Source organism: Lethenteron reissneri, chromosome 44 (assembly GCF_015708825.2).
Source record: "Lethenteron reissneri isolate LAM-NWPU_2019-01 chromosome 44, ASM1570882v1, whole genome shotgun sequence".
Taxonomy (NCBI): domain Eukaryota; kingdom Metazoa; phylum Chordata; class Hyperoartia; order Petromyzontiformes; family Petromyzontidae; genus Lethenteron; species Lethenteron reissneri.
The window spans coordinates 116,763-137,606 of record NC_083822.1 but is presented as its reverse complement, the minus strand read 5'-3'; the positions used below and the strand labels follow the sequence as shown (position 1 = coordinate 137,606).

General features: G+C 49.5%; 1 long non-coding RNA gene across 2 annotated transcripts; it reads right to left on the bottom strand.

The window, feature by feature from the left end:
* Positions 1-376: 376 nt before the first annotated feature.
* Positions 377-20,144, bottom strand: LOC133353634 (uncharacterized). 2 transcript variants are annotated; one of them, XR_009756421.1, is made up of 4 exons: positions 20,091-20,144; positions 17,155-17,287; positions 14,982-15,035; positions 377-12,176 (listed from the first exon to the last, which is right to left on the bottom strand). It is a non-coding gene; the product is annotated as an uncharacterized LOC133353634 (long non-coding RNA). The 2 variants fall into 2 exon arrangements; XR_009756420.1 differs by lacking the exon at positions 20,091-20,144 and adding an exon at positions 18,315-18,665.
* Between the last annotated feature and the right edge of the window lie 700 nt (positions 20,145-20,844).

Genomic DNA, 20,844 nt, shown 5'->3' with positions numbered 1-20,844 from the left:
GTCAACTTTGCCATCATCATCTTCATCAACCATCATCTGCTGAATAAAGGTCTCCGACTCATCACCATCTCCCATTGGTCCTGTGATGCAACACAGGACCATTGAGCTCCTGTACAGCGGTTAGCACGCCACCTTGTGAACCCAGCAAATCGACGTTGGATTCTTGGCCAAGGTCAACATCAGAGATGAGCGATGTCTAAACTGGTCCCGAGGCAGCAGCTTCCCTCCCCATCCCACACGGAGCGACATGGCAACATTCAGTCAACTAACCTCCTCGACCTGCACGGCGTGGGGAGGTCCACGTCAAAGCATGGATTTACTAGGAGGTCTGCAATGTGTACGCGAGCATTGGGGGGGCCCTGCGCTTCAATGTCATAGAGGAGTCAGATGTAAAACTTCCGGTTGAGTTTGAAGGCGTCGGGGGGCCCACACTGTGATTTGCCCCAGGCCTAACACCCTGTATGGACAGCCTTGTGTTATATTTTTTAGTCTGCCACATGCCTTTGCCACACATAATATGGATAATAAAAATAAGACGCATCACAGGACTGTGTAGGGCCTGGGGTTTGAGCCCATGTAGCTCTCTGAAGTGCTTTCGGGTTGAACCGCGTGTTGTTCGGAAATACTTCAGTGTTGACGACGGGAGGATGAGCAGCAACTGTGAGACAGACCCGGATAAGTGTGGGTAGAGAGGTGAGTGTGACAGTAAGACAGACCAAGGTGAGCGTGGGAAGAAGTGAGTGTGACAGTGAGACAGATCCAGGTGAGTGTGGGTAGAAAGGTGAGTGTGACAGTGAGACAGACCCAGGGTGAGTGAACGTGGTAGAGAGGTGTGACAGAGACAAATCCAGATGAGTATGGGTAGAGACAGGAGTGTAATTGTAATGTGAGGATATATCCGGGTTGCTGATGGATCACACCTCGTTACGATGATTGGCTCTGCCGGTCCTGGCCCATAGCCAATGGGGGGAAGTCTAGGGGCGTGGCCCTGACGTAATGGGAAGGTGACATCTGTAAGTAGAGGATTGGTTCTGCTGGCTTTAGCCACAGCCAATGGGGGGACGAGTCAGGGGCGTGGTCCTGGGAGCGTACGATGGAGTCTAGAAGATTCTATAGAGGTTAACCAGGATTGGTGGAAAGGTACCACGTGACCCGGGTATTAAAAGGGGTGGAGACGGACAACACGTGGTCAGATCTGGAACGGAGGGTGAGGCCACGCTGGAGCGGGGTCCAGGCTGCCACGTGGCCGCGCGCGTCTCTCTCTCTCCCTCTCACGCTGTCTGTCAGCAGCGTGAAGGAGTAAGATGGGAGTGTTGTGAACGAAAGACAAATAAAGACCGGATTCCAGAAGTCGCTTCCACGACCTTTATTACATAAGTAAAGGTGAGTGTGATAAGGAGACAGACCCAGGTGAGTAAGTTTGAGTAGAGAGGTGTGACAAGGAGACAGGTCCATCACAACAGCAACTTTCATCAGTCACCTCCAACCACCACCACCATTGCATCATCATCTCAATCACTATGTTACAGTCATCACCATCATCACACTGGAGCACTATTAGACATCACCACCATCATGCTCATCATCATATAAAAAAAGATCCCCCGTATATACTTAACTAACAGACTGTTGAGGCAAGTGCTGTTAGTGATCACCTATTAATGCCGGCACAGTACACGACGTTAGGTGGCCAGCAACACGCCTGGCAGCATTTTTCTCCCCAGTGGAGATGTTTACACACCACACCACATACTCATTGGAGGCTGAGTCGACGTCGGGGAGGCCCAGGAACAGTTAAGATAATCGTCACTCTCGTTGGCCATGAGCAGAAATCGAATTCGGATCGATACATATGTTGCACAGCGCGTTAACCTCTACACTACCGCTAGCACAACCATCAGCCACCACCATCAATAGTAACCATCAGTCACCACGAAGTCACTATCACCACCAGTCATCTTCACTACCAATCACCCCCACCAGTCACCACCAATAAGAGTAACCAGCACCACCAGTCATCACCATCACCTGGGACCCCTGGGAGAGACTCAAGCTTGGGACCAGGATGAGGAGCTGGGAGAGACAAAGCGAGGGAGCCAGGCTGCCCAAATGTGGGGGGTGTTCAACATGGGGCTCACGGCCCGGCTGCTCGTGTCACTGCTGCTTAACAATGGCTTCAGCGTAGAGGCGCTGTTGTGCCGAACACGCAGTGAGGCCGAGCAGCTGGCGGCCAAGATGCGCATCCAGTTATCCAGCAGCAGCTGTGTAATGGGTTCCGGAGACACTTGTAGAGGTAACTTCTTTATTATAATACAACACTCCAACAGTCCTGATACTCTGTTACAGCCTAGGTACACGGCCTAGGTACACGGCCTAGGTACACGGCCTAGGTACACGGCCTAGGTACACGGCCTAGGTACACGGCCTAGGTACACAGCCTAGGTACACAGCCAGCGACACAGCCTAGCGACACAGCCTAGCGACACAGCCTACTCTTAGCGTACCTGACTCTAGCTACGCTCTGGGGTCCTCCGGCTACAATTACCCGAGGGGAGGCTACCTGACCCGACCCAGCCAAGGTGCGGGTCTAGACTCTGGCTTCCTCGGAACTCGCCCTTGCAAGGACGTAGAGCCGGGAGTCCCAGAGTCCCACCACTGGCCCGCACAGCGTCCCGGCCCTTACAAGGACAAGCGGGACGAGGGGGTCCAGGGTCCTAAGCTGGCTGGTCTTGGGACTTGAGCTGCGACTGGCCCCGATCGACCAGGGAGCGGCCCTTTTATGCCTCTTGCCCATCGAGGGGTGGGATTGTGTGTGCCCCTAGATACCCCACAGAGCACACACAGCCCCCCCCCATTGGTGGCGCCAAGGGGCTTAGCTGTCTAGGATCCGAGAGCCCCCAGCAAGCCCCGCCCCTCTTGGGCTGGTACAGTGGCCCCTCCCCTGGGGGTTCGAGCTACCTGCAGATGGGCCCTGTCCACCACTGCTGGTAAGTGTGGCCCATCTATGGCACTACAGCTGGATGGGCGGCGTGCCGCTCCACCAGCTTGGGGACCTCATGCGCATCTTCAACCCACCCGAGCTCAGCTGTCAGATCGCGGTCAAGACCCTGGGATGAGCTCCCACTCGAAAGAGGTCCTCCCCTGGCTGCTGTATGTGCTGCTACTGGGCTGTTGAGGACCGGTAGAGCAGACTGCTGCTGGTCTCCCACCCAGTAAATCAGCTGTCTTTTTACCCCATTGTCAGCCAACCCATCAAATTCTCTGACAATGTGACCTCATTCATCAGACACAACAAACCCACATACTTTCTCAAACAATGCATCTCCTATATTATGTTCATTTTGTTCTTGCAGTCTTCAATATTCTACAATTCATATTTGTTTCATACGTAACCTCCTGTTATATGAAGCTTAAATATGAATCACAAACATACCTCTCTATATGCCAGAAAACGCCATTTAGGATGGCACTCTAGTAGAAAATACATTCTAAAACAATCAATGTTTATATTGTTGATTATGTTGGGTGTTCAAACCAATCCTGGTTGCATTAGTGCCACACCTTCCCCATCACTCACCATGTAACTCAATAGATTTAAAATACCGACAGGGTGTTGGCATTGCCCACATCAATATTAGAGGCCAGAAAGCAAAATTTGAGCAATTCAAGATTGAATTCAATCATCTTTATCCAGACATCTTCTGTCTGTCTGAAACATGGCTTACCTCACGTATAATTCCCTAGCCTAATAGAAATTTAAGGATTGAATATATGTTGATGAGACGGGCAAACAAGAGGAGGTGGTGGCAGTATATTTGAAAAGTACAAGTAAATTGTCCCTGTGCGAGTCTATGGGTCTCTGTGTGTGTCTATGTGTCTCTGTGTGATTCTATGGGACAATGTGCAAGTAAATTGTCCCTGTGTGAGTCTATGGGTCTGTGTGTATGTCTATGTGTCTGTGTGATTCAATGGGTTTTTTTCTGAAAGTATATTGTTTCTGTGTGAGGCTATGGGTTTCTGTGTGAGTCAATGGGTTTTTGTGAAAGTATATTGTTTCTGTGTGAGTCTATGGGTCTTTGTGTGAGTCAATGGGTGTCTGTGTGAGGCTGTGTCTGTGTGAGATTTTATGGGTCTATTTGCAAGTATATTGTCCCAGTGAGTGAGTATTTGGGTTTCTGTGTGAGTCAATGGGTGTCTGTGTGAGGCTGTGTGTCTGTGTGTGAGTCTGTGTCTTAGTGCAAGTATATTGTCTTTGTGTGAGTTTATGGGTCTCTGTGTGAGTCTATGGGTATCTATATGTGATTATATGGGTCTTTGTGCAAGTATATTATCCCTGTGTGAATCTATGAGTCGATGTATGTCTGTGTCTCTGTGTGATTCAATGGGTCTTTGTGAAAGTATATTGTTTCTGTGTGAGTCTATGGGTTTCTGTGTGAGTCAATGGGTGTCTGTGTGAGGCTGTGTGTCTGTGTATGATTCTATGGGTCTTTGTGCAAGTATATTGTCCCTTTGTGAGTCTATTGTCTCTGTGAGTTAATGTCTGTGCGATTCTATGGGTCTTTTTGTAAGTATATTGTCCCTGTGTGTGTCCATGGGTCTGTGTGTGTATTTGTGTCTCTGTGTTATTCAATGGGTTTTTGTGAAAGTATATTGTTTCTGTGTGAGTCTATGGGTCTTTGTGTGAGGTTATGGGTCTCTGTGTGAGTCTATGGGTGTCTGTGTGAGTCTATGGGTGTCTGTGTGAGGCTGTGTGTCTGTGTGATATTTTATGGGTCTATTTGCAAGTATATTGTCCCAGTGAGTATTTGGGTTTCTGTGTGAGTCAATGGGTGTCTGTGTGAGGCTGTGTGTCTGTGTGTGAGTCTATGGGTCTTAGTGCAAGTATATTGTCTTTGTGTGAGTTTATGGGTCTCTGTGAGTCTATGGGTCTCTGTGATTATATGGGTCTTTGTGCAAGTATATTGTCCCTGTGTGAATCTATGAGTCGATGTATGTCTGTGTCTCTGTGTGATTCAATGGGTCTTTGTGAAAGTATATTGTTTCTGTGTGAGTCTATGGGTCTCTGTGTGAGGCTGTGTGTCTGTGTATGATTCTATGGGTCTTTGTGCAAGTATATTGTCCCTTTGTGAGTCTATTGTCTCTGTGTGAGTTAATGTCCCTGTGCGATTCTATGGGTCTTTTTGTAAGTATATTGTCCCTGTGTGTGTCCATGGGTCTCTGTGTGTGTATTTGTGTCTCTGTGTTATTCAATGAGTTTTTGTGAAAGTATATTGTTTCTGTGTGAGTCTATGGGTCTTTGTGCGAGTCAATGGGTGTCTGTGTGAGGCTGTGTGGTTGTGTGAGATTCTATGGGTCTATTTGCAAGTATATTGTCTATGTGTTTCGATGGGTATTTGTGTGAGTCAATGGGTGTCTGTGTCTCTGTGCGAGTCTGTGTCTCTGTGTTTGCCAATGTGTCTTCCTGTGATTCTATGGGTCTTTGGGCAAGTATAGTCTTTGTGTGAGCTATGGGTCTCTGTGTGAGTCTATGGGTCTCTGTGTGTCTATGGGTATGTGATGCCGCCGCCACGAAGCCGTTCGGGAGGCGCCCAATCCCCGACCTCGCCACCACCAAGCAACGGAGCCGACCCCGCGTCCCCCCCACCTCACCTCACATGAACACACCCGCACGCATTTTCCCCCTCCCATAGAGCTGGAAGGGGAGATCACCTGATCGGCCGGTTTTTATCCGAGAAACCCTTATCGGGATTAACTCTCACGGTTTCCGGCGATCAGGGAATTGGACGACCTCCCCCGTGCTACGTTGCGCCGCGGCGCTGCGACTGGCCTTAGTGTGGTGTGGTCGCGGCGTGGGGCATTCGGCCACCGCGGTTGAGGCGCATTTCCCCCCACACACACCCCCACGGGTCGACGAGACAAGCAGGGGAAGGACGGGATAGCATGAGTAGCAGGACCGCAGGGGCTCTTGCGCATAGTCACGGAAGGTTGGGATGGTTGCGCTTGAGCGCGCAGGCCCCATTGTTAGGGAGGGTAAGGGATTAATTGGGATTTACGCCGCGCACGCCGCACACTGATTAGCATTTAAAAGCACCGTGGAGGCGCCGCGGAGCCGCCGTGCGCGTGCAAGAGGTGCGCGAGCCATTGTTTGGAGTTTGCGCCGCGCGGGCAGGACATTGATTGGCGTGTCAGGGGCGCTGCGGAGCCGCCGTGCGCGTGCAGGAGGTGCGCGAGCGATTGTTTAGAGTTTACGCCGCGCGGACAGAGGATTAATTAGCATATGCGCCGCTCATGAGCGGAGCGCCTTTGGGAGTACGGGACAGAGGATAAAAGGGATCGCAGCAAGGGAGAGGCTCTCACTTCTCTTCAAGAGGCACGCGTGCAAGTTGGCTCCCAGCTCTGCCCTCCGGACGTCCGCGTGACGTGTCGCGACGGCATAGAGGAAAAGCCACAGGACGCCGAATACTTCTAACAGTGAGTAAGAAGGTGAATTAGAATCATAGCAGATAAATCGGGAATAGGTATAAAGGTATCAGCGTAGGCCAGCCTCGTCGACTCACTGATTTAACATCTAATTCGCAGGTAGCAGATAATAAATCATTAATAGCGAAGCGTGGTCTCGCGTGATCTTGTTGAGCAGTGTGTCGCGTGGGGAGCTGCGTGTGTGTGCGTGCGTCCACCCCGTGTGCGATACAGGTGCGCGATCATAACGCGAGTAGTCAGGGGTGAGTGTAGTGCTGCGGCTCGCCTCGGGGGAGCGCTGCGCAGAGTGGCGCGAGAGTGGGTGTCGCGTGTGTTCACTCCGTGTGTGATACAGGTGCGCGATCATAACGCGAGTATTCAGTGGTGAGGGAGTGCCGCGGGGAGCTGTATGCGTGAGTGCGCATACGTTCGTTATGTGTCGGATACGGATGCGCATTGGTAACGTGGTTATTCGACGTGGAGGCGAGTGCCGCACAGGGCTATAGACGGGCACACGCTCGCAGCGTGCGAGAGCTGTACGTAGCGGTGTAAAGAGGGGGAGTGTGCCGTCTGATTGATGATGCTGTGCGCACGTATGCTCGCAGCGTGGGAGCGCGGCGCGAGGCTGTAACAGTAGGGGCGTCGTGTTCGAATGCCGGCGAAACCGTAGCGGGTAAATAAGGAGGTGGGGTAACGTAAATGGAATAGGGGATGCAGGCGGGAGGGACCCCGGGGGCCAACGGCCCCCACAGGTATATGTTTGAGTCTATGGGTCTCTGTGTGGGTGTATGGGTCTATGTGTGGGTGTATGGGTCTATGTGTGAGGTTATGGGTCTCTGTGTGAGTCTATGGGTATCTGTGTGAGTCTATGGGTGTCTGTGTGAGGCTGTGTGTCTGTGTGATATTTTGTGGGTCTATTTGCAAGTATATTGTCCCAGTGAGTGAGTATTTGGGTTTCTGTGTGAGTCAATGGGTGTCTGTGTGAGGCTGTGTGTCTGTGTGTGAGTCTATGGGTCTCTATGTGATTATATGGGTCTTTGTGCAAGTATATTGTCCCTGTGTGAATCTATGAGTCGATGTATGTCTGTGTCTCTGTGTGATTCGATGGGTTTTTGTGAAAGTATATTGTTTCTGTGTGAGTCAATGGGTGTCTGTGTGAGGCTGTGTGTCTGTGTATGATTCTATGGGTCTTTGTGCAAGTATATTGTCCCTTTGTGAGTCTATTGTCTCTGTGTGAGTTAATGTCCCTGTGCGATTCTATGGGTCTTTTTGTAAGTATATTGTCCCTGTGTGTGTCCATGGGTCTGTGTGTGTATTTGTGTCTCTGTGTTATTCAATGGGTTTTTGTGAAAGTATATTGTTTCTGTGTGAGTCTATGGGTCTCTGTGTGAGTCAATTGGTTTTTTGTGAAAGTATATTGTTTCTGTGTGAGTCTATGGGTTTTTGATTCCATGGGTCTATTTGCAAGTATATTGTCCCTGTGTGAGTCTTTGGGTATTTGTGTGAGTCAATGGGTGTCTGTGTCTCTGTGCGAGTCTGTGTCTCTGTGTTTGCCAATGTGTCTTCCTGTGATTCTATGGGTCTTTGGGCAAGTATAGTCTTTGTGTGAGTTTATGGGTCTCTGTGTGAGTCTATGGGTCTCTGTGTGTGTCTATGGGTATATGTTTGAGTCTATAGGTCTCTGTGTGGGTGTATGGGTCTATGTGTGGGTGTATGGGTCTATGTGTGAGGTTATGGGTCTCTGTGTGAGTCTATGGGTATCTGTGTGAGTCTATGGGTCTCTGTGGGATTTTTTTCTCTGTGTGTGTCATTGGGTCTCGGTGTCTGTGTCTGTGTGCAAGTATATTGTCCCTATGTGAGTGTATGGGTCTCTGTGTGAGTCTATGCGTCGCTGTGTTAGTCTATGGGTCTTTGTGCAAGTATATTGTTTCTGTGCGAGTCTTTGGGTTTCTGTGCGAGTCAATGGGTGTCTGTGTGAGGCTGTGTGTCTGTGTGAGATTCTAAGGGTCATTGTGCAAGTATATTGTTCCTGCGTGAGTCTTTGGGTTTCTGTGTGAGTCAATGGGTGTCTGTGTGAGGCTGTGAGGCTGTGTGTCTGTGTATGATTCTATGGGTCTTAGTGCAGCCGTCCTCCCCTAATTAGCGCGAACAATCGAGAGTCTACTGTACTTGGCTCCCATTGCCACTGCTTTGCAGCACTGAGTAATGAGCGAAAGCCCACGAGCACAAGGGGACAACATTCACAGGGCCGCACAGACAAGTCACGTGCCCCAACTTTCTATACTGCCACCTGTCAGCCCCATGAGTTTACAGGCACGTGCCACCACCTCGGTCAGATCAGTAAATGCAATCACGTAAAATTGTCCATTGCAATGATTGATGTTGATTGACGTGGCTCTGCTGCTGTCCCCTTTGTGGGCCGAGTCGTCTGCGCGGAAGCAGGAAATTGTTATCATTGAGCACGCACATCGATCTATCGTGAGTTCTACAATTTTAGTTTAATTCATTAACCAACTCAATTTTCTTAACTTAAACATAACTTATACCACTATACTTTAGTGGTTTTTGGCATAGAGATCCACGGAAGATGAATATTTGGGATTATCCACGATTTTGAATTAGCCGTGGCCATCCTCCCGGTCATTAGTGTGGAAAATGGAGAGTCTACTGTAATCAACAATCCTGTTTTGGCCCAATATTGAATAATCCTTTGATAAACACATGCTTGGTTTTGTTTTTCCAAGCTAAGTCCCAAATAGCTATAGGATTCATACCAACCCCTCTTGTACATTTGATCACCTTTTCAAGTTGCTGCGATCCCCAGTCGGTCGCACAGAGGTGATGCGTAAAGTAAAGGCCGACCGAAATTCGGTTTCGGTGCCGAAAGTTGGCAAATGGCCACTTTCGACATACGTTCGGTTTCGGCCGAAAGTACATTTTTTACTTTCGGTTTACTTTCGATTTCGGCCGAACCTGATATTGACTTTCGGTCAACCGAAGATCTATTTTTAGAATATAACGCTAGTGCTACGTTTATCTCTCTGCCTATCGGCCGGTCAGTCGGCGCTAGGCAATCCTGCGATAGGCTGCAAAAACACATCAGCAGCAGCTTGGGAGCGAGGTTACAGCCGCAACGATGGTCTGTTAATGTCAACAGACGGCAGCCTGCTTTTGCATCCGTGGGTGGAGTCTCTTTGGCGGGACGACAACAAAGTGCCGTTGTTGTCTGTTTCCAGCCGCCTGCCCGCCTTGGCTTATGTGTTGCGTTCTCTTCAGTCTACACGCGTGTTGATACAGAGATTCGAAGTCTGACAATATTCTTCTTGGTTCTTTCGGTAAAGTCACTTAGAAGGGAAGTAATAAAATAATAAAAATAAAACATAATAAAAAAATGAAGAATTCTTCACCTGAGGACAGCTGCTTGCGTTGTGGCTGAAACGTCGTGAGAATTATTTTATTATGTTTTATTTTTATTATTTTATTATTTCCCTTCTATGTGACTTTACCGAAAGAACCAAGAAGATGAATCCCTGCAGTCACGAAAGCTTTAAATTGAAATCTGACAATATTGTTATTCAGTTAGTTAATAGTTACGTAGCGAATTAGTGATAACAAAATTACGAATCTGAGTGAAGTAGAAAATTAAACTTAATAAACGGAGCAGTTAATCACTAAAGTCGATTCTGATGCAAGAAACAGCAACCTGCTGGGCGAGAATGCGGAAAAACTGGTATTTCTTAACTACAACATTCGTTTGTTTAGATATAATCACCAAGTAACACCTAAAGATTTGATATTTAACGACTCTTACTGCAGGCTCTGAATGATTAGTTCTAGATACATTTTTTATTAAAGTAGCATTGCATCATGACCTATATATAAAAAATGAAAATTTGTGAATGTGTCTGTTCAAAATGTTTAGCGTACTTCCCGACATGCAACAAACTTTAAATTTGCCATGTGGGTACTTTCCATACTGTACACCATGCATACACTTTGGTATTATTTTTTTGGGGGGGGGGGGGTGCAATAATGCATATATTTTGCACGGCAAGCGAGCTGTGACGTCACATCTGTCATGTCACCCGCGCATGTGTAGCGCTTAGCGCTACGAACATGGCGTGGTGCTGGCCACCCACCCCCTCGTGTGCCATGCCGGCCTTCATAGGTACTCGCTAACAGCACTTGCCCCCTACAGTCTCACAGGCTACATGGTGGATTTTTGTCCTTATCCTGTGTGTATGTAGGGGGGGGCAGCGACTGCGTAGCGATTCGCGCGCTGCGCTACGAACCCGACGACCAAAGTTCAATTCCCACTCATGGCCACCGCCGGTGACGATTATTTGAACTGGTCCTGGGCCTCCCCTAGGTCGACTCAGCCTCAAACGAGTAAGTGGTGTGTCAACATCGCCACTGGGGAGACAAAGGCAGCTGGCCGTGGTGAATCCAAGTCCCGGGCGAAGCCGGGTAGTAAAGCTAGTATTTCATAAATCTTGTGTTCGGTAACTTTGGTTATAAACCTTTCTGTTTTGGTCTCGGTCGAAAGTGTAGTTAAACTTTCGGTTTCGGCCGAAAGTGAAGTTCAACTTTCGGTTTCGGCTTCGGTTTCGGCCAAAAGCCAATATTTAACTTTCGGTCTGGTTTCGGTTTGGGCCGAAACCAGAAATTCAGTTTCGGTCATCCTCTAGCGTCAATGCTTCAGCCTACAACACGCCATGGCAACGTAACTGGTACTGGGCAACTATCTGAACGCTGGAATAAAAAAAACCCGTCTTTCTTGCAACCAAAAACGGCAGGATGGATATGCATGGTGTGCATGCATAATGTGAATGTATGTCTGTTGATTATCCTATGAATAACCCAACCGATATTGGATATCCATTGTAATTTATATGCATTTATAACCTCCCCCCCCCCCGGCCTTCGGCCTAATTGCCCCACAAGTGAGACATCACATTTATCTCTTGAGAAATCCTCCTGCTTCGCTCTTAACAACCCTGGCTATCGCCTGTTGATGTGAGTTGGAATTACTGACAAAACGTCGTACTCGAATTGTAAATTTTATTTTATACCTACGTGACTTTACCAAAAGAACCAAAGAGTATTGAATTGTAAATGTTGGGGGTTTACTGTCGAACACACCAGTGTGCTGAACTAGTAACGAATTAGCACGTTTTGATTACGTGACAAACCTTACTACAGTAATTGGCTGTGTTGGCGGTGGCGGGTTTAACGACACATTCATATTTACGTCGTCTAACCCAAAAACCTCGATTATGGATAATGGTCGTGAAAGCTTGAGGTCTTCTTGGGGTAAACAAACTTATGAATATTTATGTTGAACTTCTTTCGCACCGTACATAGCCAACTGTGCTAATCGGAGGTGTGGAAATATGTAAAGCCTTGGTTGGAACGCAGCTAAAAGGCCTGGTGACAGAAGTGACCTGTCTGCTATTTTACATCTCTAGGTTTCAATCAACTCATTGCCCAGCATAAATTTTAACGTGAACTCGACTACGGGAACAGACCTGAATCTGACCGTCAGAACGGAGGCTTTGGATTCGGGCCGTGGCCCAGGTGCAGTGGTTTGTGCTGTACAGAGCCCTCGACAAGATAGGTGCCAGACACCAGCGCCGCGGCCGCCCTGCGCGAGCGGCCGCTCAGGGTAGAGCGGCCGAGGTTTCCCACCAAATCGCTCCTCCAGCATTTCCTTCAGCCTGCACGCCCCGCACACACAGGCCGCAACGCGATGTCCACACACAATAAAAAAAATGCCACACTCCAAGTGCTATGAGGCTCCATCCACACGGTGGCGCTGCTACACAAAGCAATGAGGCACGGCTGTTACGAAGACTTAGGGAGTTTAGTCATTTGTGGAATTGTTTTTTTAACTTGTCATGGGACCTTGTTGTCAAGTTCAAGTTCAAGTTCATTTATTAGGTATAGCCCTGTGAGCCATTCAGCTCTTGAATCGGGTGCAACCGCAACAAACAAAAAACAAAAACATGAACAAAAAAAACATCTTAAAGTGAATATGTGACTAAGTGCAAACAGAAAATCCAAGAAAAGACAGCAAAAATATTTCAGAAAAAACACCGTACACCAACGCTGTGTGCAAAAATGCCAGTGGGATGCAAGTCAAACAACAACAACAACCACAAGACAACTTAGATTAAGGCCATCAGTCTAACTCTGTACTACAACAACACAAACATGGCTAAACCAATACACTTTTCGAAATCACCAAAATAAAGCCATGAAGGCAATGAAAAAGCAATCATAGGAACTGACGGAATTTTCACAATAAATGGCATAAACAACATGTACTACCAAAACCCTGCAGCCATAGCTGGCTGCATGAGTCACTCCACAACAGCAGGAGCATCAATCGGAGTATTGTAATTTTTCAATGCACCTTTAAGATCAGCACACTAAATCAAAACACAGGTCATACTTTGTAGCGATCATCCGGAGCGAAACATTTTATTTTAGGTCACTGAATAGCACTGGCAGCTAGGGGTGTACAACTCCTCTAAAGCAGTTTTGAGTGAAGATCTCATAGGTAGTGACTCAAGTTTCAATTTATTTGCAACAGCATTCCAGACCCTGGGGGCATCAATAGCAAAGGCCCTTCCTCCAGTATCGAAGTATAAAGAATAACAATAAGTTTTACCCTTTCTGGCAATAAAACATGTCTTAAGATGTTCAAACACCAAATAGATCACGTTACATTTTTCATGAATGGAAAACTTGTTTCTCTAGTCCATACCACGAGCCACTGGTCCAACATTCCTCGTAACATTCAGCAATTCCCTTTCTGCCACGCAACATGCTGCAGGTCAACGTTTTGGAGGGCTTTGGCTCTGCATAGGCTATTGAGGCCCAGAGTCCTGGGCTGGGCAACAGTCGAGACCGCCGCGGGTCATTGACACGGAGCGGCCCCAACGAGTCACAACGCCGCTAGAGTGAGTGAAAGCTCGCCACGCCATCTGAACGAGCCACGTTCCACATGGTCAGGGCTGTCAACGTTCTTGCCCAACTCACGGCGGCTCGCTTTGACGCTGCTGAGCACGCTTCCACGCATGCTCGGAATGGAGGCGGGCCGTTAACGCTCCGTGTAGAGCAAACTCTAGCGCTTCCATGTAACTCGGCTGTCTGCGCCGCGATCTACAATGTTAGCTGGAGTGCAGACTTACTGAGGATCTGATAAAGCAATCTTGAGCAATGCCACTATGTATTGGGCCTGCCTGCATTGCACCTGTGCACGTTGCGCCCACGCGAGTGGTGCCTGTATGCTTGTGGGTAGGGGATGGGTGAGGTTTGTGGGTAGGGAGTAGGGAAGGGTGAGGATTGTGATAAGGGAGTGGTGAGGGACGAGGCTTGTGGGTAGGGAAGGGTGAGGCTTGTGGGTAGGGGGTGGACACTGGGAACTGTGGGTACTCTGTGCCCGCCCTATATAACTTTATCTGCAGCGTGTTCCGCAGGCCGCGAAGGGAATTTCTGAACCTTGTGAATGTTGGACGGTGGCTGGCAGTATAGTGTCATGGTGGCGTGGTATACAGGAGGGCGTGGGTTCCATCCCGACCCTGACGCCTGCTGTAAATTTGGAGTTTGCATGTTCCCTCCGCAGTCGCGTGGATTTTTCTCTGGGTCCTCTGGTTTTCCCCTCTACATTTAGATTCAAGATGCCTTAATAGTATTTGGCTAATTAAAATTTGCACATAAGCCCCTTCGTTGAACTATTATTTGTAGTGAAATGAGAGCGTAAATGGGGTTTGCTGCTGGGCTCTGGCCCAATCACACGGCCCGGGTTATTGGGGGGCGGAGCCCGGTATGGGGGGCGTGTGGGAGGGGCCGCCGTTCACCTCGGCTCCAATTGGAAGCGAGGTGAATGGGGGTGGAGCCAGCAGGGCAGTATGGGAAGGCCGTATCTGACGATCCGGAAGGGGAGGAGTCAGGGTCACGTGGGGGAGAGGATAGAAGTGGGAGCTCGGAAGAGATCGGGGGAGTTGCGGAGTAAAGAGGCTGAGCCACGTTGGGTGGTGAGAGGAGATCCGCGCCATCGGCCACGTGGCCGAAGGACCTTCAGCACGCCGTCGGCCAGCGGAGTGCGGGAGTGGAGGAGCTAACGGAGGAGCGTGCGTGGGCGCGCGCGAGGAGACGCTGGTCCTGTCAGGACTAGCGGGGTGTGAGGAAGAGTGGAGGAGCCGATGAGGTCGCGCGTGCGGGGCGCGCGCTAGACGACGCTGGTCCGCGGACAGGACCAGCGGGGTGCGGAGAAAGAAACTAAATAAAAGGCCAAAGGAGACCAACAGTGACCAACGGAGTCTTTTATTACAGTAGCCAGGTCACTTCTGAAAAATAGCTATATAGTTCAGTAGGCACTTAAAATAAAAAAAGTTTAGTTTATAGCAGTTAGTATAAAAAAAGAGAAATGCAATAAACATGTCACCACGCATTATCGCGCACACGGAGATGAGCCGAGCGGCCGCAGAGGCGAGGGGGAGAGCGGTCATGCTCACGTGGGTAGGAAATTTCCAAGCGCTTCGTCGGGCTGCAGGTAGGAGGCCGGGGACCTGACGAAGGAGACGAAGGTGTGAGTAGGCGTCATCGCAAAACACCAATACCCCCCCCTAGCCACGGGGCTGGACACAACACAGATACCCCCCCTAGCCACAAGGCTGGACACAACACAGATACCCCCCCCCCCTTGCCACGGGGCTGGACACAACACAGATACCCCCCCCCTTGCCACAGGGCTGGACACAACACAGATACCCCCCCTAGCCATGTGGCTGGACACAACACAGATACCCCCCTAGCCACGGGGCTGGACACAACACAGATACCCCCCTTGCCACGGGGCTGGACACAACACAGATACCCCCCTTGCCACGGGGCTGGACACAACACAGATACCCCCCCTTGCCACGGGGCTAGACACAACACAGATACCCCCCCTTGCCACGGGGCTGGACACAACACAGATACCCCCCCTTGCCACAGGGCTGGACACAACACAGATACCCCCCTTGCCATGTGACTGGACACAACACAGATACCCCCTTGCCACGGGGCTGGACACAACACAGATACCCCCCCTTGCCATGGGGCTGGACAAAACACAGATACCCCCTTGCCACGGGGCTGGACAAAACACAGATTACCCCCCCCCCCCCTTGCCATGGGGCTGGACACAACACAGATAACCCCTTGATACTGGGCTGAGTGCATAAGCAACTGAAGTAGAATTGTGTTAAATAAAGTACATACAGTAAAAAAACTCATGAAATAAACTTAAATGAAGAAAACTAGCAATAGAAACATGGGGAAAAACAAGCTCTCAGCATATAAAACAAGCAATGACATAATGCTACGAAATGAAAGAATTACATAAGACGACAATAAATGCCTTAACCCTCGTGGAGCTCAAGCGAGGCGTAAGGTTGCCCCTCGCCTTACGTCTCGCTCCACGGTATTCATCCGCAAACCTCACTGTGCTGCAATATTTGCGCTTACGTAATTAACGCAAGAATGTCTGAATATCGATGTTTTATTGTTACGTGATTTATGGAAGCATTCCCATTAGGTTAGATTTCCTCAAGTTAGATCTTTCGCAACCTGGGGACTGTCTGTACATGAAGGAAGATTCGCATTGCCGTTTACGACAGATGCTGGTTAGTGAAGAGCATTCCAGATTGTAGAATGCCGTATAACAATATATTTTCCTGTATTTTAATACATCTTTACTTTCCAACGATGTGCTGTACTAGTCATGAATTGGCATGTTTTGGTTACGTGACAAACCTTACTAATTGACCGTATTGGGTGGTGCCGGGATTAACGACATTTATTATATTTACGCAATCTAACCCAAAAACCTCGATTATGGACATTGGTCGCGAAAGCCTGCTACATATTCAACTGACAGCTTGGTAGTGTACCATTAAAATGTCAAGCGGCAACATTTTCAAAAAGAGAAAGCGTACAAAAAAGATGGCATCATCGTTTGTCCCTCTCCGATTGCTTGCCAAATACAAGGAAACTATTGCAAACGTGGCAGTGAGTAAAACTCGTAACTGCAAATCACAGACAGAAGCAAGCGACATCTTGTGTCGTTGACTCGGATTCATCCATTCTGGTCCCTTGCAAAATGTTTTTGACAATGCCTGAAAAACTTCGCTTTCACTGTTAACAAATAAATCTTTGGCTCATATTTGCAGGTTGTTTTATCCACTGCAGTAGCACCCAGTTACACCACTGGGGACTTCACACGAGACCAGCCGAGAGGCGTTTTGATAACACGTTCACATACAAAAGACAAAGATCCCCCGTGTAGCCTTAACAGACTGTTGGGGCAAGTGCCGATAGTGAGTAGCATCCATGAAGGCCGGCACGGCGCGAGAGGGTGTTTGGCCAACATCAAGCCCGGCCGCCTTTGTCTCCCCAGTGGCGTTGTTTACACACTGTACCAGGTACTCATTTGACGCCGAGTCAACTTTAGGGGAGGTCCAGGACTGGTTCATATAATCGTCACCAGTGTTGGCGGCCATGAGCGGGAATCGAACTCGTGTCGCCGGGTTCGTAGCGCAGCGTAGCGCTAACCGCTGCACTATTGTGCACATGCAGGCAGATACAAACACCCTGACATACACACTCGTACACAACGTGGCCATACGACTGTCGTAGCTGTACCTTGCAGGTCGGGCACACAAACTCGCAGCCCGCGCGTGCGCGTGCCTTTGTCCTGCAGGCATGCTCCACACGAGACGCGTGTCCGCACACCGGCAGCAGGTAGGGGCGGCTGCGTGACGCGTCCCAGGCTCCACTGGGAAACAGACATTTTTTAAAATCCCAACCAAGGCATGGGATCAGAACAAGTGCTAAGGCAGCACCTGACGCGCAAAGACAGCGTCGACTTTTCCCATTTGAAAGCGGCCACTCCTCGTCATCATCACAGATTAAGGGGTCTGTAATTATGACGATAGACCTGATTTTCATTCAATCAGGTCTATAATTGAATGACAATCGTAGACCTGATTTTCATTCATTTAGGATTTTCTTTGGACGTCAGCTAATAAAGTAGATTATCGATTATTCGTGCTGACAGGGAGGACAGCCGCGGATAATTCAAAATCGCGGACATTAGATTACTTTTATTTAAACTATGAACTTCATACATTAACAGTACATCTAGCAACTAATTTACCTGGTGGTATTGGAACAATTCTTACATGCTTGTGTTGAACCAATGCCGCTTGAAATGATACAACAGCAGGCGTTGACGATGAAAAGCGTAAAAAACTATTCTGAGTTTATTGTCCCTTATTTTATGGCCTGCTCAGATCTTCTTTCGGGGACTCAATTCGCTACTTTTAGCTCTGAACATCAAGCGTAGCGAGTGAGCCTCTATGAAGGCCAGCAGCGTGCTGTTAGTGGTCGTGTAAGCAGAATCACAGCCGTCTTTGTCTCCCGAATCTACACTCGCAATGAACCGAGTACTCATTTAAGGCCGAACTGACCTAAAGGAGGCTCCCAAGAATGGTTTATATTTCGAGTTGCCGCTGTTTCTCCCCGTCAGAAATTAAATTACCTTCACGCATCTTCATGTGGCGTCTCCTTGAGACGACTGTAACTGCACGAGCTAAAGGCGCGTCTTTCTGTAAGCGCCACACTGCCTTACGCGAGACTTCAGTTTTACATTTTCCATCATCTACTCCTTTAACGGATGTAGAAATTTAAACTAACTTCTTTCGCACCGTACGTAGCCAATGGTGCTAATCTGATGTGCGGAGCAAGAACAAACACTAAAACACAAAACGCACGCGCATGTAGGCCGTGCTATAAACAATTACCTTTGATTTCCTGTGCGGGCAAGGACGATACAGTCCACTAAAACTACGAGCACGCGGCACACCACCAGCGGCCACGTCTCCTGCCGCGTGTGCAGGCGGTGCAACTGCACGGGCCCACACGGGCGGGGAGTTGCTGCAGTGCCATGCCACGTGGAGCAGAGGGGGGCATTGGCAGGCTTCATTCTTGCGTTTCTTGCACCAGAACCAGACTCACACAGAGACCCAGATACTCTCACACAGAGACCCTCACACAGAGACTCTCACACAGAGACCCAGAGACTCTCACACAGAGACCCTCACACAGAGACCCAGAGACTCTCACACAGAGATTCTCACACAGAGACCCAGAGACTTACACAGAGACCCAGAGACTCTCACCCAGCGACCCAGAGATTCTCACCCAGAGACCCTCACACAGAGACCCAGAGACTCTCACCCAGAGACTCTCACCCAGAGACTCTCACACAGAGACTCACACAGACTCTCACCCAGAGACTCTCACACAGAGACCCAGAGACTCTCACACAGAGACTCAGAGACTCTCACACAGAGAGACCCTCACACAGAGACTCACACAGAGAGACTCTCACACAGAGACTCAGAGACTCTCACCCAGAGACTCAGAGACTCTCACCCAGAGACTCAGAGACTCTCACACAGAGAGACCCTCACACAGACACTCACACAGAGAGACTCTCACACAGAGACTCAGAGACTCTCACACAGAGACTCAGAGACTCTCACCCAGAGACTCTCACACAGAGACTCAGAGACTCTCACCCAGAGACTCGGAGACTCTCACCCAGAGACTCTCACCCAGAGACTCACACAGAGACTCACACAGAGACTCACACAGAGACTCTCACAGAGAGACTCTCACAGAGACTCACACAGAGACTCACACACAGAGACTCTCACACAGAGACTCACACAGAGACTCTCACACAGAGACTCTCACACAGAGACTCTCACACATAGACTCAGAGACTCTCACACAGAGACTCACACAGACTCTCACACAGAGACTCACACAGACTCTCACACAGAGACTCAGAGACTCTCACCCAGAGACTCAGAGACTCTCACACAGAGACCCAGAGACTCTCACCCAGAGACTCTCACACAGAGACCCAGAGACTCTCACCCAGAGACTCTCACACAGAGACCCAGAGACTCTCACCCAGAGACTCTCACCCAGAGACTCAGAGACTCTCACACAGAGACTCACACAGACTCTCACCCAGAGACTCTCACACAGAGACCCAGAGACTCTCACACAGAGACTCAGAGACTCTCACCCAGAGACTCAGAGACTCTCACACAGAGAGACCCTCACACAGAGACTCACACAGAGAGACTCTCACACAGAGACTCAGAGACTCTCACCCAGAGACTCAGAGACTCTCACCCAGAGACTCAGAGACTCTCACACAGAGAGACCCTCACACAGACACTCACACAGAGAGACTCTCACACAGAGACTCAGAGACTCTCACACAGAGACTCAGAGACTCTCACCCAGAGACTCTCACCCAGAGACTCGGAGACTCTCACCCAGAGACTCTCACCCAGAGACTCTCACAGAGACTCACACAGAGACTCACACAGAGACTCTCACAGAGAGACTCTCACAGAGACTCACACAGAGACTCACACAGAGACTCACACACAGAGACTCTCACACAGAGACTCACACAGAGACTCACACAGAGACTCTCACACATAGACTCAGAGACTCTCACACAGAGAGACTCACACAGAGGCCCAGAGACTCACGCGGCAGCGACTCCGTGAGCAGTGATGGCGGCGCGAGACCGCGCGCGCTGGGTGACACCACGTGGTGCTGACACCACGTGCCGAGTGCGCACGCCGAGTCACGTGGGGGCGGGCGGCCATCTTACCTGGGGACAGTGCTGCACTGTAACAGTGGGGAGCGGCGGTGCAGCGGTTAGCGCGGCGCTTTGTGTAAACATCGTCACTAGGGAGACAAAGGCGGCCGGGCGTGGTCCTGGATACCCACTCCCTCGTGTGCCGTGCATAGGTGCTCGCTAACAGCACTTGCCCCAACAGTCTGTTCAGGATATACGGGGGATCTTTGTGAATGTGTGAGTCTGCGAGTGAGTCTGTGTGAGTGTGTGAGTCTGTGTGAGTGAGTGAGTCTGTGTGAGTGAGTGAGTCTGTGTGAGTGAGTCTGTGTGAGTGAGTCTGTGTGAGTGTGAGTCTGTGTGAGTGAGTGAGTCTGTGAGTGAGTGAGTCTGTGTGAGTGTGTGAGTCTGTGTGAGTGAGTGAGTCTGTGTGAGTGAGTGAGTCTGTGTGAGTGAGTGAGTCTGTGTGAGTGAGTCTGTGTGAGTGTGTGAGTCTGTGTGAGTGAGTGAGTCTGTGTGAGTGTGTGAGTCTGTGTGAGTCTGTGTGAGTGAGTCTGTGTGAGTGAGTCTGTGTGAGTGTGAGTCTGTGTGAGTGAGTGAGTCTGTGAGTGAGTGAGTCTGTGTGAGTGTGTGAGTCTGTGTGAGTCTGTGTGAGTGAGTCTGTG